This window comes from Marmota flaviventris, chromosome 2 (genome assembly GCF_047511675.1).
Source record: "Marmota flaviventris isolate mMarFla1 chromosome 2, mMarFla1.hap1, whole genome shotgun sequence".
Lineage (NCBI taxonomy): Eukaryota > Metazoa > Chordata > Mammalia > Rodentia > Sciuridae > Marmota > Marmota flaviventris.
In genome coordinates, this window is record NC_092499.1 from 21,515,247 (window position 1) to 21,531,838 (window position 16,592).

The following is a 16,592-nucleotide window of genomic DNA, read 5'->3' on the forward strand; positions in this document are numbered from 1 at the left end:
TTACTAGTAGTAATCTACAAAGACAAAATACTTTCTCATTGGGCATACCCAGGTCATTATTAAGTTATATTACTATGCTTATAATAACATTAGGGATGGATTCTTCCTGAAGGTGTTAAAAATTAAACTATCTGTAGAAATACTGTTTTATGTAACACAGTTGGACAATTTTTTAAACAAATTTCCTTTGAAGTACCTTCAAAACACTCAAATATATCTACATTATTTCAGAATTATCTACAGCCAAATGCCTTTGCTCTCCGATCACATCATGAACTGTAGGAAAAGCAATAAGCCAGATTTAGTAATTCAGTTCATGGAGAATATCTAAGAAGACCCAAATTCATTGCCAGTTCAATTTATGATTTAAGAAGGTACAATATTGCCTAGTCTAAATCTCCAAGTGTCCTTCTTGATGCATACACAGTGATAAATAAGGGTGGAAAAATAGAATTTAAATTCTAGGTGTACAGTTAAAAGGTTCAGAAAAGGGCCTCCTTAAATTTTATTAATACAAATATAAATAATGGCTTTTCTTTTATGCCCTGACTTTAGTGCAGGAGAATATTTTGTAACAAATAAGTTTCAGTGATGTTTTACTGGCATTGATTTCATGGACGATGGAGTGAATGATGGACTAAAAATTGAGATGAATAGTAAATATTTAAAGCTCAGAGAAAATAGTGGCCATGATATGACCTTGTATATAAGAAGCTACTATCTAAAGAGGCCATTCATCATTTTCCTTTTATGATATGTTCCATTTACAACAAATATAAAATAGGCTAAATTAGTTGTCAAAGAAAAGTTTTAGAACAGACACTGAATGAATTTTAGAGCAGGTCAATAATTCACTCAAGATATAGAGTCATTAGTAATAATCAATAGCTATCGAATGTCCACAAAATCTATGGCATTGGATGCAAAATTATAACGGGGAAGCTAACTGGTCAATGTTAGAGTTAGCAGAATTGTTTAGTTCACAATCTTTGAATTAATTATAAACCTCTCTGGAGCTTGAGGAAAGATCTAGATGAATTACAGTGCTTCTCTGTTCTGACTCTACAATCCTTTTTTCTGTGATTGGTGATGTTAGCTTCTGCTATACTGTTTTCATTCCAAGTGGATAAGTCCTTTCTAATAAAAAATCCCCTTGCTTGTAGGGCATTTCTTCTCTAAGCACTCTCTGATTCTGCCAAAAGGAGTTAAGGATGTTTTCTGCAGAAGCCATTTCCTCCCAGTGCTTCCTGGGATGACCTTGAGAGTTATGTAGTCTTCGGATCACTTTAGAAACATATGACAAATTACAGAAAATCCTGTCATACAATAATGAAAATGGTGTTTCGTGGAATGATGCTGTAATAGGATCATCTCCTCTGTCCCTTCTCTCCACTAACTTCAGGGTTGGCCCCAGTTGTTACCATTCACATTTCCAACTTCATTTCTCCTTTGTCCATCTCATCTTGTCTTTGTCACGCATTACATTACAAAACAACAGACTGCTGATGGTTGTTGGAGGCTCCGGCATAAGAATAGAAACAACGCTCAGTGGAAAGGGTTTTGAAGTTACTTGAATTGGGAAAGTTGGAATTCTACTACTCATCTCAGAAAACTGACTTTTAAATATTCACACTTTGGGAAATCTGCAAAAACTTAGTTTGGAGAGTAGGAAGGGCTTGGATATCTTTGGGATTCTGTGCAGTAAAGTTTTCTGTTGGGTTTTGGTTCAGACAGAAGTTCACCTCTTTCCTGAAAAAAAAAAAAAAAAAAAAACACCATTAATTCCCTTATAATTGCAAATATGCTTGAAAAAGGTATGCTGCCAAAATGCATCTATGTTTCAAAAAGGAGATAGACAATTAAAATCAAGGCAAAAAAAAAATGTAAAACTCTCTTATCTTGTGGAAAATTGACTAAGAAGATAAGAACTTGTTTAAAAAAGCATTTTTAAAGACTTATAATTCATTCTTAATTCTAAAAAAAGTATTATTTAAACCAAAAATTGCAGTAAGCAAGCTAAGAATACTACATTGGTATAAAGTTATTTGGGGTTCCTTGGACAGCTAATAAAAAATCATGGCAAATCTGTTTTTGAGACATGTTTAGACATGTGAAGATGGTTTCTTCAAGACATGAAATTAACTAGATTCTCAAAAAAAAATTTCCAAATTGTTAAAAGGCATGTAATAATAGTAACTTAAATAATCTCTTGCATTCAATAACAATACATAACAATCCAGTATTTTAAAAACAAAATAGAAAAATAAAGCTGCGAATAGAAAATACGTATACTAGTTCTCAACATATACAAACTTCACTTTTTTAGACATTTGAAAATATAATAATTTTCATTTTTCAATGATTTAAAAGATAATCCTAGAACTATATAGATACAGTGTAAAAACAATAGGAAAGTGTCAAATGAAAATAACAGTAGTCTACAATAACTTCACAAATTTGGATATTTTATTTCATTTCCTTCTACTCTGTATATAGTATTACTTATTTTTATCTCAAGACCAATATCATGAATAAACTACACAACATTTTTCTCATTTATTTTCTTTAAGAAATTATAAAATTTATTTTAATAATTGCATAGTATTTCTTAGTATGGATATACTCAATTCATTTATTTCCTCTAGAAATGAATATTTATATTGAGAATAAATAGCATTGGTTTATCTGTGATTAAATCGTTGAAAAATTAATTATACCTTAGTAATTTATTCTTGAAATTGGAACAAAGGATATAAACTCTTCTGTTCTTTATTCTGTTCTCTTTACATAGAGAATATTAATTACTGAAAGACCTTCAAAGGTCTATCTAATTCATGGAAGTTTATCAAGTGAATTACTCAGTTTTTCGCCAAAGTTATTTTGTAAGACACCATTTCTCAATATTTTTATATACAAGACATTTTCTGTTACTTGCTCACTTTTAATATCTTTAAACTTCTATTAATAAAACGTTTTTAGAGAATAACAAATGAGACTAAATTCCCTTTGGGGTTACTACAGTTTAGTTTCACACACACACACACACAAAAAAAAAAAAAAAAAAAAAAAAAAAAACTTTTCTTGAGCCAGAAGCATCTAATGTATCTTTTAACAGTGATCTCTTTATTGATGTAAAGCCCAAATTTGTGTACATTATAGCAAATATGTTGTAAGAGTAGGTAGCAAAACTTCTTCCTTTGTGATCCCTGAAGGGCTATCTTCATTGCACTAAAACTTCTGGGGATGGGTTTGGTGACCCACTCCAGGCAAAATATAACCCAAAGCTCACATCAATCAGATATCCACATTGAAAGGCCTTAATGCCAAAGTGTTATTTCTATTTGAATTTCATGATGTAAGTGCTTTTTCAAATAATCAAAAATTCCCAAATTATCAGAAAAAAAGTGTAAATCCTTAATTGAGAAGTTTTCATTATTTTGAGATAATTCCACCTTTTGGATCCTCATTTTATTTTAGATTCACCAAATCCTACAAGAATCTAAAGAAATCTATTATACAGTAGATAAGTAGATAACTAATGCTGGATTTGAGGGGTAATAAATGTTGTTTTCAAGCATAAATTACCTGAAAATTGTTTTGATTACCAATTCATTATGGGGATTATATTAAAAATTAAAAAAATATTTTATGGAAGCTAACCATTAAAACTACATCTTCTTATTATATATCCATCCTAAAATTTTTAATGAATTTCTACCACCTTAATACTTTCTACAACTTCATCCAATGTTCAAATGCTTTCTAAAATTTAAAAGTACTGTATATTCTTCGATCTGAATGATAGATAAAACACATTACTCCAAAACTTTAGTTTCCACTACTGTTAAAATACACTGCAGGGACCCATGAAACTGCTGTCTACTATATAAATATATGCTGATGCTCTATGCATAATTGCTTCCACAGGGACACTAAATATATTCCATACATTGTAAGGCAATCATAAGTCAGAAGAGACATTGAGTGTCTAAATAATGTAAATGCTTGACTTGAGTCATGGGGAAAAAACTTGGACCATTTTTTTTTGTATCATTATTTCAACAGCTGCTGTCTTAATATGAGAGGCAAATAATTGGAGGTACATAAGCATGTCATGGTTATTTTGGAATCCAGTGCTCTGGTCTAGGGAAAATCGCTATGGATTTTGTCTATTACTTATGGGTTTCTCATAATACTGGTGGAATTCTAGTGACCTGCGGGGGGCAATGATAGTCCCAGGGAAACATTTCTATCCTTAGAATTAGTGCTCTTTGAGTTATCAGCTCAATCATACACATACCTCAGATTCAATGGAATGGATCTTCCACATCCCAAATCTCAACACATAAGTGTCCCAATTTGACCTGCTGTATACCTTCTCCCTCAGGAACTTCTGAGGGTGTATATCAACAAAATATGTCTCTTATATAAACAAATGGTCTTGACTAGACCCATATCCACAATCCCCAACAATTATTTAGACAGAGAATTATATTTAAACGCGGCAAAGTATAGGAAATATTTTAAAAAGCTAAAGATTATTTATAGGAAAAAAATCAAAACTGTGTTGATAAGAAGGAATAAAATGCAGTCGACATTTTTAGTTAATTTTTGTAGACATTTACTTGAAGGTTAAGAGTTATGTATGATATAGTATAAGTAAAATGGAGAAGCAAAATGGATTAGTTTTGTATCAACTTGCTCAGGAAACTATTGTTATGGTTTAGATAAGAGGTGCTCCTCAAAAACTTCTGTATCAATGCGAGAATTATAGTAGGTGAGATCATTGGATTGTGAGAGCTTTAACATAATCAGTTGATCCTAATATAGAGCAAGCGATAACTGTAGGTAGGCAGGTGGGAGGCGGCTGGAGGAGGTATGATCACTGGGGATGTACTCTGAAAGGGTTCATCTTCCCTAAAGCTTTTTCCCTCTCTCTGCTTCCCGACTAAGACCTCCTAAGCACCTTCCCTCCTCCCTGCCCTTCGGCCATGATTTTCTGCCTCACTTGAGTTCAGAGCAACAGAGATGGCCCACCATGGACTAAACCTCGGAACTGTGAGCCAAAAAAAAAATCCTTTTCTTCCTCTACGTTGTTCGTGTTGTGCATTTTGGTCAGAGTGATCAAAAGCGAAAAGAATCATGAAATATAAAGTAATATTTTACCACTAATTAAGAGTCTTTTGCTCCAAAGTATCTCATTTAAGAATTTGCAAGTTATACATCCATTTTGTATTTTAGTAATATCATCTGGAAAATGTAGGAGAGAACTTCTATAATATTAAGATTTTACTTTTTACTTTGACTTTGATTCTTAGAGTTCATACTGATTACTTACTAATCTCGCATTCTGGAGCAGCTATCTCATGAAGATAAAATTCACGTTTTTTAAGTAGGGTTAAAAAAATCATATTGTAGAAAGAATAGGACAAAATTAGGTCATACTTATTTTCTCTGAATATCTGTTACCCACAAGAGTCATTTCAATCTTGAGATAGTTCCAATTGACACTAACACAATGAGAGGATAACTAGCGACTATAATTATAGAGTGATTTGCAGATTTAACCTAAATTATAGAATTCATTTTGTAAAAGCACTTTAATGTTACTCTTGGCTGTTTACACTCAATATGACTGCTTTCTTCCTACCGTACACTGCATTAAGGGCCATGTGACTTTTCAGTAACTCCCACTATTCTGTTAAAAGTATGTCTTCACTCCTTGAGTCTAGGCCAAACCACATGATGTTTTCTGGCCAATAATGTGTTAGCAGGCATGTTGCTACTATAAAAAATACTTGCATGAATGAAAGTACTTATGCAGTTAGATTCACTCTTGCACTTCTGCCATGGTCAAAAGATGGCCAAGCCTGGACTGGTCCACTGGGTTAGTTAAGGAAGAGGATAAGGGATTTTAGAAAAAGAATTATCCAGTTATATGCAGCCTTGGTAAGACAATCTTGTGGTGAACTCAGCATATATATGATAAATCAGTTTTTCTTATCGTGTATTATTGAGGTTTTGGGTGATTTATTTGGCAGCCTTGGCATTCCAACACATCTAGTGCAGTGTGTGTTTTTTTCGCATGACTCAAGATAGTCTCTGGCTTAGATACACAGTTAGAAACGTGTGTCAGTCATGTCTTCCTGCCTTAAAAAGCAGCTAAACTTGGAAACTGTACAATGTCAAGAATGCAATGAATAGGTCTCCTTTCCAGGACATAGGTGGCATATTGGAGCAATAACCTGAGGGAATCTAGAGATCCAACACAACACACAGGCTTTATTGTGAATTGAACTGACTCATAGACAGAATTAAGCATTGTCTATCACCTGCTTGTTTTTATTTCTATTAATCTTGCTAATATTTCATATATTCTATTTCAGTTTTTATTATATACTGTCAATAATTCTCTCCTAATTCAGTTTGTCCTTCTGTTTTATTTAATTTTAAAGATTTTTTTCTTCTTATGGCATATTCTTTTCCACCTAAGTTTATTGATTATTTTTCCTTGGATTGTTCATAAACACTGTCTAGTGAGAAAAGAGATTCATTAACAGATTCTACCATTTTCCAACACCTTAAGCTGGTATTTGATATTTTGAAAAATGCTTAATTTGATAATCAATTTATCTTGGTTATACTTTATTCATATGTGGAAGATACATCCCACACTAACCACAAAGAATGATGTCATTTTTATCTGTTCTAGTAAGTACAGGATAATTAATACCCAGTAAAAAACACATCCAAAATTACATTAATTACATTATTAAAGCTTTTAATTACTGTCCAATCTCCAACCCCCATTTATAAAACAAACTGAAAGGATCCCCCAACTCTCTGTCTCTTGCTACTATTTATTTCCCTGGAAGATTTATCAAATGCTATGAAAGCTATGAATTGGAATTAACTTGAGCTTTGTTTTCTTAGTTGATTTCCCCTCCCTATTCCACCCCTAAAATCTTAATAGCAAAATAATTAGATTCATTATTTCTAGCTACCTCTCTCTCTCATTTTCTGGTCTTGTAATGAGATCAGGATGCAACCAAAGGAATCAAAGTCACATAGCTATGGATCACCTTTTGCTTGATCTCTTTAAAAAAAGAAAAATAACCTCACTCACAAGTTTTCTTTGTTATTATACTAATCAAGCTCAAATTACTGTGGCATTGCTGCATGCTTCACTTGGGAAAGAAAACAAATACTCTCTGTAAGATTTACATGACTTGTTCTACAAGGAAAAACAGAATTTATATTTAAATGAAGTGATCATTAGCATAAGAGATTCTGATGGCAGCCAGGCATGCAGCAAGTTTGTGAAGAGTAGAAATGCCTGTGGAGTTCTAGTTTCTAACTTGCCATTAAGGCACTTGAGGCTGTATTGTTCAGCTTTGCATTACTATAAGAAAATACCTGAGATAATTAAACTTATGAAGATAAATGGTTTATTTGTATTCATGTTCAGGAGTTTCCAGACAGAATCTGTAGATTCAGCGTTAGTGGGAAGGGAGATAAAGCTTCAGGCCTCTGACAAGGCAGCACAGGGATTTGTAGCAGAGCAAAAGTACTACATTATCAGTCAGAAAGTAAAAAGGAGAAGGAAGAGACTTGATTCCTACAACCCTCATTGAGGGCATACTCCCAGTCACCAACAGCCTCTCCCTTCCTAAAGGTTCCAACTCCCAGTGGCACCATCATGGGGACCAAGCCTTTAATACGTGAACATTTAGGGGACAATTATGCAAGCCGTAGCAGAGGCTCTGATTACAAAATGACAAACTGACCAGAAGAAACAATGGTTAATCCATCATTTTTGTAATGTTCATATAAAAAGTAAGATGAAGTAGAAAAACTTACTCGTTGTGGAGAACTCTTGCAATTATTAGGTATGACATGAATATGTCCTCATATATTAAAAGGAAAATAAAATTAGGATGATATTTAGGATTTATTCCAGAACTCAAATTCTGAATTTCTATAATCACAAAAGACTGACTGAACTGAGAATTTGTCTTTCTTGAAGGGGTGATTGCAACTCCATTTTTGAGAAGGGTCTCCTATTGCTCAGCTTTTCCTCCTAACACGTGATAGGATCAGTTCTGTGAGATAGGGGATTTGCTGTGACCAAAATGTCAGAGTGAAGTTGATCAAATTATGTTATGTTCATGAATGAATATGGCATAAGGAAACCCTCCATTCCATATAATCTATACCGTTGATTAAAAAAAAAGTCAGATTTTACAAAAGCCATAGTCTATACCTAATTTTCTGATTTATATCCAGGCTTTGCCACACATTGCTGGGGACTTTAGAAAGATATTTAGCTGGTCTGTCCCTTAGTTTTTGTCAAAAGTCATGGGAAGATTAACAGAACCTAATTTCAAGGGTCTCTCCACAATTTGTTATTAATCCATTAATTTCCAAGTTTTCAGTTCTATGAATATTTCATAGATGTATTAAAAAGGGAAGGAAATACTAATCTGGAGTTAATATACCCTTTAAATATCATCAAGAACAAACATACAGATTTTCCTATAGATAAGACATAGGGACAACATAATATATTTTATATATATATAAGCCTCTCAATAGGACATGGGGCAAATAAGACATTCTTTATACATTACATTATGTCCAAAGAAGTGACTTCCATTATTTGTTTAAAAATTAATTTTGGTATAAAGGAGCAAAATACTTTTCTTTAGTTGTTTTCTTTTTTTTTCCCCCTGCTGGGAGTGAAAGACCTGACAAGAACAATTTCAGAGGGAAAGTTTAATTTGGAGCTTACAGTTTCACAGGTCCAAATCCATAGACAGCAGACTCCATTTCTTGGGGCCTGGGGTGAGGCAGGACATCATGGCAGAAGTGTGTGGCAGAGGAAAGAAATGTAGGACATTGCACCAGGAAGCAGAGAGAGAGAAAGAGCTCTTCTCACCAAGACAAAAATATAAATCCCAAAAGGATACCCCCAGGGACCCACCGCCTCCAGCCACACTCTACCTACCTACAGGTACCACCAAGTTAATTCCTATCAGGGGATTAATACACTGATTAAGTTAAAAATCTCATAACTATTTTCAAATCTAAATTTTTTCCATTGTTTCACGTGAGCTTTTGAGGAACACCTCACATCTAAACCACACCATACTCCAAACAAAGGGTTATATTACATTTTGACAATATGTTGCTGGTATGGCATGTGACTTATTTTGACACTGTCATTGTTCTTGCTCTTTGAGAATAACATTGCTTCCCATATTAAGTCTGAAATCATTGTAGACAGTAGCAGGTCTGGGAGTATTGCATTCTTTCTCCTAATGGGTTCGCATTGCATCTTTTTAGCTATGCTCAGTTGATGTCTCTTTTGAAATCCAACAAATTTATCTTTCTTATCTTTGTTCATGAATCTGTTAATAATCCATGCACTTATGATATGCCTATAAATTATTTGTGCATACAAATGTCAATACCATTGTTTTTTTTTACTCTCACAGAAGTGGAATAGTTAGAGACTTACCCATCATGTTTATGCACACCACAGCTGAAATTGCTATAGGTACCCACTACCTTTGGTTCAGAAACGACTTCACTTTCTTTTTTTCCGTCATTGAACTTTGCCAAGCAGTTCCTCTGTGTTGTTCATTCCAACAATGACACATTTCTGGCCATTTTAAGATAATTTCCTTGGTTATATCAATCAAATCTGCAATCATATAACAATCTTGCTTCTTGCCAGTGTTGACAGTTTCAGAACTCACTTGTTTAGTCTGTCTTCTCTCATGGTGCCTATAGTTTGGAATCCAATATTTCAAAGGTGTACCAATAAGCTTTCATTTATGAATAGATTGCCAAAAAAACTAGAGTATAATCATGGATTTTATAACACTTCAAACATTTGTAGAACTATGACTACCATGCAAAAGATCATCCTGGAATTCTTTTTGAGCACTTTTTCCATAATATAAGTCAAAGTTTTATAGCAATATCTTGTTAATTTGGGCAGAGCTTAGAATTTATAACCAAATTTTATAAATTACTTCGGTGAACTATGTATATAACATCTGATAATTATTTCATTCATGGTCAAAAATTTATCAAAGACACAAAAATTTTACCTCAAATTTTACTTTTCTTAAGCATTCATTATACTGTTTTCTCCAGTTTATTCTTTAGTGTATAGAAACACAGGTTTCAAATTGTGAACAAATGACCACAGTAGCAACATGTTAGAATTTGTCAGGCATCAATACAGTGCACTATGTCACTATGTAGTGCACATTGTCCCTGTGTCCTATTCATAGGACAACATTGAAAATTTGAAATACAGTGCATTCCTTAAAATGACACGACAATATAGTTACAGAAAATACTTCAGTGAAGGCATTTCTTGTATTACATATCAGTGATGTGTATAATATTTTATTGAATTGAATTTTCAGTAGGATTGACTTTTGTAGAAAAGTTTATGCCATTTTCACAGTGTATTTACAAATATTTTAAAACACTCTAATCCTTCACCTATTACTTTTCTCAAGATAATAAACCTCTAAAACATGATAATTATTTCTATGTTGCCATATGTGGTACATTTTTTGCTTAACTTAAGTTTTAATAGGTGCACCACATAAAAGATAATGTGGGGGTTTAATGCATAGAGAAGGTTGATCTGAGATCTTGGCATCTAGTAAGTGCTCTATAAATAGAAATAAAGGTTATTCTCAGCACAAAGACTGCACTAAAATGGAGCTTTCTGTTAAAGGAAGCCTTTCTTAACAACCAAATAAACTTTGGGTGACTATTGCTAACCTTTCCAAACTATTCTAGCTGACTCATTCCTCACATAAAAACAATTAAATTTCTCTTTTTCTCTATATATGAGTACTTTACGCAGGGAAGTTTGAAATGTGCAACACTTTTGTTACAAAAATTGAGTATGTGACTTTTCTCCCTACCTTCACAATTGCCAAAAGGGAATTCTAGAGCCTGAAGTTTATGATGATGATGATGAGGAGGAGGAGGAGGAGGAGGAAGAGGACGAGGATATTAGTTTTTACTTTGGTATCCCTTTATTTTTACAAATCTTTACTCTAAAATATCTATTAAAACTGGTTTTATAATTTCAAGATGCTCAATATTATTTATCATCATGAAGTTGCAAAGCAAAACTGAGATATTGCTAATACTATTACACTGGATAAAATCAAATAATCTATAGAGCATGTGAACAATAAAAGTTCTTTTTTTGCTGGTGGGATTGATTTAAAAATGGTGCAATCATTTTAGAAGATCATAAGTTTGGCAATTTATTGTTTTTTTAAGTGTCTTCATTTTATTTTTTTTAGCGATGGGCTTTCATTATATTGACCAAGCTGCTGTAGAGCTCCTGGGCTCAAGAGATCCTCCTACTTCATCCTTCCAAGGTTGGGGGTAAGAGTAGGTCTGAATAGATAAACCGAGGATTGTTTTATGGCAGCAAAACCTTCCTTTTCATATAATGTTGAATTGGTGGGTAGGTGATATGGAATTACAGGTGTGCATCATTATGCCCAGATTACTTTGGCAGTTTGACAAACCTACATAATGTTACTGTACAATCAAGCAGTTATGCTCCTGCTATTTAATAAATTCAGTTGAAAATTTATGCACATACAATAACCTGCATGTGAATGTTTATTTGAACACACTCTGTTTACCTATTCAGACTTACTCTTACCCCCAACCTTGGGAGGATGAAGTAGGAGGATCTCTTGAGCCCAGGAGCTCTACAGCAGCTTGGTCAAAATTGTCATTCATACTGACCAAACAACAACAACAACAACAAAAATAAAAACTAAAACAACAAAGATGTCCTCCAATAAGTAAATGGATAAACAAAGTATAGTACGTTCAATTACATATAGAAGTAGTTATGTATATGTGTATTGTGAACCAAGGAAATCACAAATGTGGTTAAAATAAAAGTTTTATTTGGACACACGGCACATTCGCAAATCAGGAAAATACAATTTTAGCTAGTGACTGAGCCCTCCAAAATAGGAAAATGATGTACTTTTTACAAGTGAGAATATGCAGGGGAGATAAAGAGGAATGAAGCAAGTCCAGTGATTGAAAAATTATGCAAATTAGGGTGGTTGTAAATTTTCTAAGTCCATTGGGATGTCTGTGTCAGGAAGCAAATTTCTCACTCAGATTATCTCCCAAATCTTGCAAGATATTGTTAGATTATAGAAAATTGTTCTCTCCAGCAGATTCAGTTCTCAACATGGCTTCTGGCATCCTGATCCCATCAGCAAATCTAAGAGTCTCAGAAAAGGATGATTGCTCTTTTTGATCATTCTTCAACAGTTTTGATTTCATAGAAGGAACCAAGTATGGTGGATATAGAAATCCTCTGTACTCTCTTCTCTAGTTTGCTGAAAACCTAAAAGTGTTATAATAAGTAAAGTTGAGTTCAAAAAATAGCATATTGCTCTCAGTTTTTCATATTGCCTTCACATTTGTTTGTAAATGGTCCTCCTTCCTCTCCTCCTCTTGATATTGATTGACATTCCCCCTTTTCCTCTTTCTTCATTCTTATTCCTAAAGAGAAGCACTTATTGACTTATTTCAATCAACACAAAATAGAATGAGTATCATAAACATGGCACAGTTTATTTATTGGTTCATAGTTTATAAATTCCATGAAACATAACACCATTGTTTGTTGTGTTCACTTCTGGTTGGTTCCCCAGTGCTTGTAAATATTGTCAGATAAACAAGCATATTTTAGTATGAAATTTCCCCAAATATCACAAAGTTCTTTGTTTTTCTGAAATTTACATTTAACCAAATGTTCTAGATTTCCATTTATGGTTTGTTTGATTTTTTTTTGTTTTTGTAAAATCTGTCAACCCTACTTGTAACTCACATATTTTAGGAGAACCACCTTATGAAAAATGCAATGTTTACAAATTAAAATTTTTGTATCTAGCCCCAAAATGGGTCTGTGCAGATGAGGATCCTCAAGCTTTCATTTAGCTTCATTATCAAGTGCATATAGCTATAGTTTTTGATTTCATGTGAAGAAATTCAGATAGTAGAGTAACCATCTGAACACCTCCTCTGGATGCCATTGACTTTGACAAAAATTTCTAAGGAGATTCAGAAGGTCAGTCTTTGTTATTACTTAGGGACTTTGGTTTTGACATGTTATAAAGTAAGTTCAGTAGCTTTTCCTACAGGATGTGTTATCTTTCCGATGACTACCCAATTCCATTAATGTAAATGACAACTGTATGCCACATGATCAGGAGTAGAACTTCTTTAGAGATCTAAGTAATATTAACCAGATTCAGGTTAGAGAGTAGAATCAAACTGTGATAACATTGGTACAAATCAAATTTTCAAACATTGAGGAACAAAAAGTTTACTCTCTGGAACTTCAAAACAAACATTGTATGCAAATAAATACAGAAGCAAATCATTTCCCAAACCATCCTTGACAAATATGAAAGCTCAGTCTTCCTGGGAACAAACCATAGCTCTCATTCTTCAGAGATAGGGAATTAGGCTCAGGATGGGAGCAAAATTCAACAAGGCTAGAATGGAGAACAACCCTAGGTAACAAAGATAGTGCCTCCCAGATTCAGATATCAGGGACCAGACATCCTCAGAAGAAGGCCACTTCTTCCTCTGAGCTTTAAGACCTTTTCTTGGGACAGCTTTTCCTCTTTTACTAAACCTTGCGTCTCTGACTACCACACACCTAACAGTCCAGAATTATAAATTTGAACACAACATTTTTCCTTTTCACTCCCTGCTTTCCCCATCTCTTCTTTCTGCATCCTGTTGTATCCTCTTCCTTTTTTCCATTGTGATTTTGGACTTCTCTGCACCTTCCACAAGCCATCTATAACTTTCTTTCCTTTCTTCTATTTTAACCCATTAGGGTTGATCGAGGAATAACTGAAGTTGGAGGTCATGAAAAATGCTTCCATTTCCCACAGCCCCTGATTCATTGACCTGTTGCTAGTTCATCCTTCAGATTTATTACTGAGGATTTGTGTTTGGTTGGAATTTTCAGTCATTCATTTAGTAAATTCCACGAAACTTAAGAAATCAAGATCTAAAAAATTCAACTCCAATGAGGAAAACAATGAGGAGAAACACAATACTTAAGAGCGAATAGGACAATTTTTAAATTCTGCACCTGTAAGAAATGTGAAGGTAAGATGATTATGGCTGCTGTACCTTGGAATAGTCAGGTGAAATCGAGGCCACAGTAGGTTAGACTGACACTCCACTGACCAGCAAATCTGGGTAGTTTATCTTTTCAACTCTAGGAGTGCAAAATCATTCTTTACTTCTCCCTGCTCACCTGATGTCCTCTTTGAGTTCACAAATTTGATAACCCTCCCTCATTTTAGCGATCTTAGTCCAGGCATCCTCAAGGCAGTCAGGATAAGTATTGCACAGTTCAATAGGGAATTTAAAGCCAACTACAGCCAAATACAGCCAAATATCTACCAACGGCACAGAAATGGATTCTTGCTCAGTTTTCTCCCTCACATGTATATTTTTCTTCCTTTGTCCAGTGAAAAACAACACAATACATTTTATTTTATTTTTTATTAATTTATTTTTATTAATTTATTTTTATGTGGTGTTGAGAATGGAACCCAGTGCATCACATGTGCTAGGCAAGCGCTCTACCGCTGAGCCATAATCCCAGCCCCAACAACACAATATATTTTAAACAAACAATTTTAAAAAATCATGTACCTTGAAGCAGGTAGTCCTGGGTTTGTATAATTTCTCCAATAATTAACTAATCAAATTTCCAGAAAACCACTTATTTTCAGTAGTTCTGTCTCAGTTCCTGTTGCGTGTTTTCAAAAGAAGTGTCCAGCACTAAGCTGATGTTTGAAAGCAATGGATATCATTCATTCTCTCTTAACAATCATTTTGATAATTTTCCTTTAATCTGTTTTATATTTCATTCCTAGTGTTCTTATCCCTCACTGGGAACAGCTTAACTCTCCCAGACTTTGATAAAATACAGCATGAGAAAAAGAGAATTGTGCCACAAACTGTGTTATTTGGATATAATAAGAAATACAAAGAAACTACTTGAGCTAATAAATGAATTCAGCAAAGTGGCAGGATATAAAATCAACACGCATAAATCAAAGGCATTCCTGTATATCAGCGACAAATCCTCTGAAATGGAAATAAGGACAACCACCCCATTCACAATATCCTCAAAAAAAAAAAAAAATACTTGGGAATCAACCTAACAAAAGAGGTGAAAGATTTATACAATGAAAACTACAGAACCTTAAAGAGAGAAATATAAGAAGATCTTAGAAGATGGAAAAATATACCCTGTTCATGGATAGGCAGAACTAACATCATCAAAATGACGCTATTACCCAAAGTTCTCTATAGGTTTAATGCAATGCCAATCAAAATTCCAACAGCATTTCTTGTAGAAATAGATGAAGCAATCATGAAATTCATATGGAAAAATAAAAGACCCAGAATAGCAATAGCAATTCTAAGCAGGAAGTATGAATCAGGAGGTATAGCGATACCAGACTTCAAACTATACTACAGAGCAATGGTAACAAAAACAGCATGGTACTGGTACCAAAACAGGCGGGTGGACCAATGGTACAGAATAGAGGACACAGAGACCAATCCACAAAATTACAACTATCTTATATTTGATAAAGGGGCTAAAAGCATGCAATGGAGGAAGGATAGCATCTTCATCAAATGGTGCTGAGAAAACTGGAAATCCATATGCAACAAAATGAAACTGAATCCCTTTCTCTCGCCATGCACAAAAGTTAATTCAAAATGGATCAAGGAGCTTGATATCAAATCAGAGACTCTACGTCTGATAGAAGAAAAGGTTGGCTCCGATCTACATATTGTGCGGCCGGGCTCCAAATTCCTCAATAGGACACCTATAGCACAAGAGTTAATAACAAGAATCAACAAATGGGACTTACTTAAACTAAAAAGTTTTTTCTCAGCAAGAGAAATAATAAGAGAGGTAAATAGGGAGCCTACATCCTGGGAACAAATTTTTACTCCTCACACTTCAGATAGAGCCCTAACATCCAGAGTATACAAAGAACTCAAAAAATTAAACAATAAGAAAACAAATAACCCAATCAACAAATGGGCCAAGGACATGAACAGACACTTCTCAGAGGAGGACATACAAACAATCAACAAGTACATGAAAAAATGCTCACCATCTCTAGCAGTCAGAGAAATGCAAATCAAAACCACCCTAAGATACCATCTCACTCCAGTAAGATTGGCAGCCATTATGAAGTCAAACAACAACAAGTGGTGGAGAGGATGTGGGGAAAAGGGTACACTTGTACATTGCTGGTGGGACTGCAAATTGGTGCGGCCAATTTGGAAAGCAGTATGGAGATTCCTTGGATAACTGGGAAAGGAACCACCATTTGACCCAGCAACTCCCCTTCTTGGACTATTCCCTAAAGACCTTAAAAGAGCATACTATAGGGATATTGCTGCATCAATGTACATAGCAGCACAATTCACAATAGCTAGACTGTGGAACCAACCTA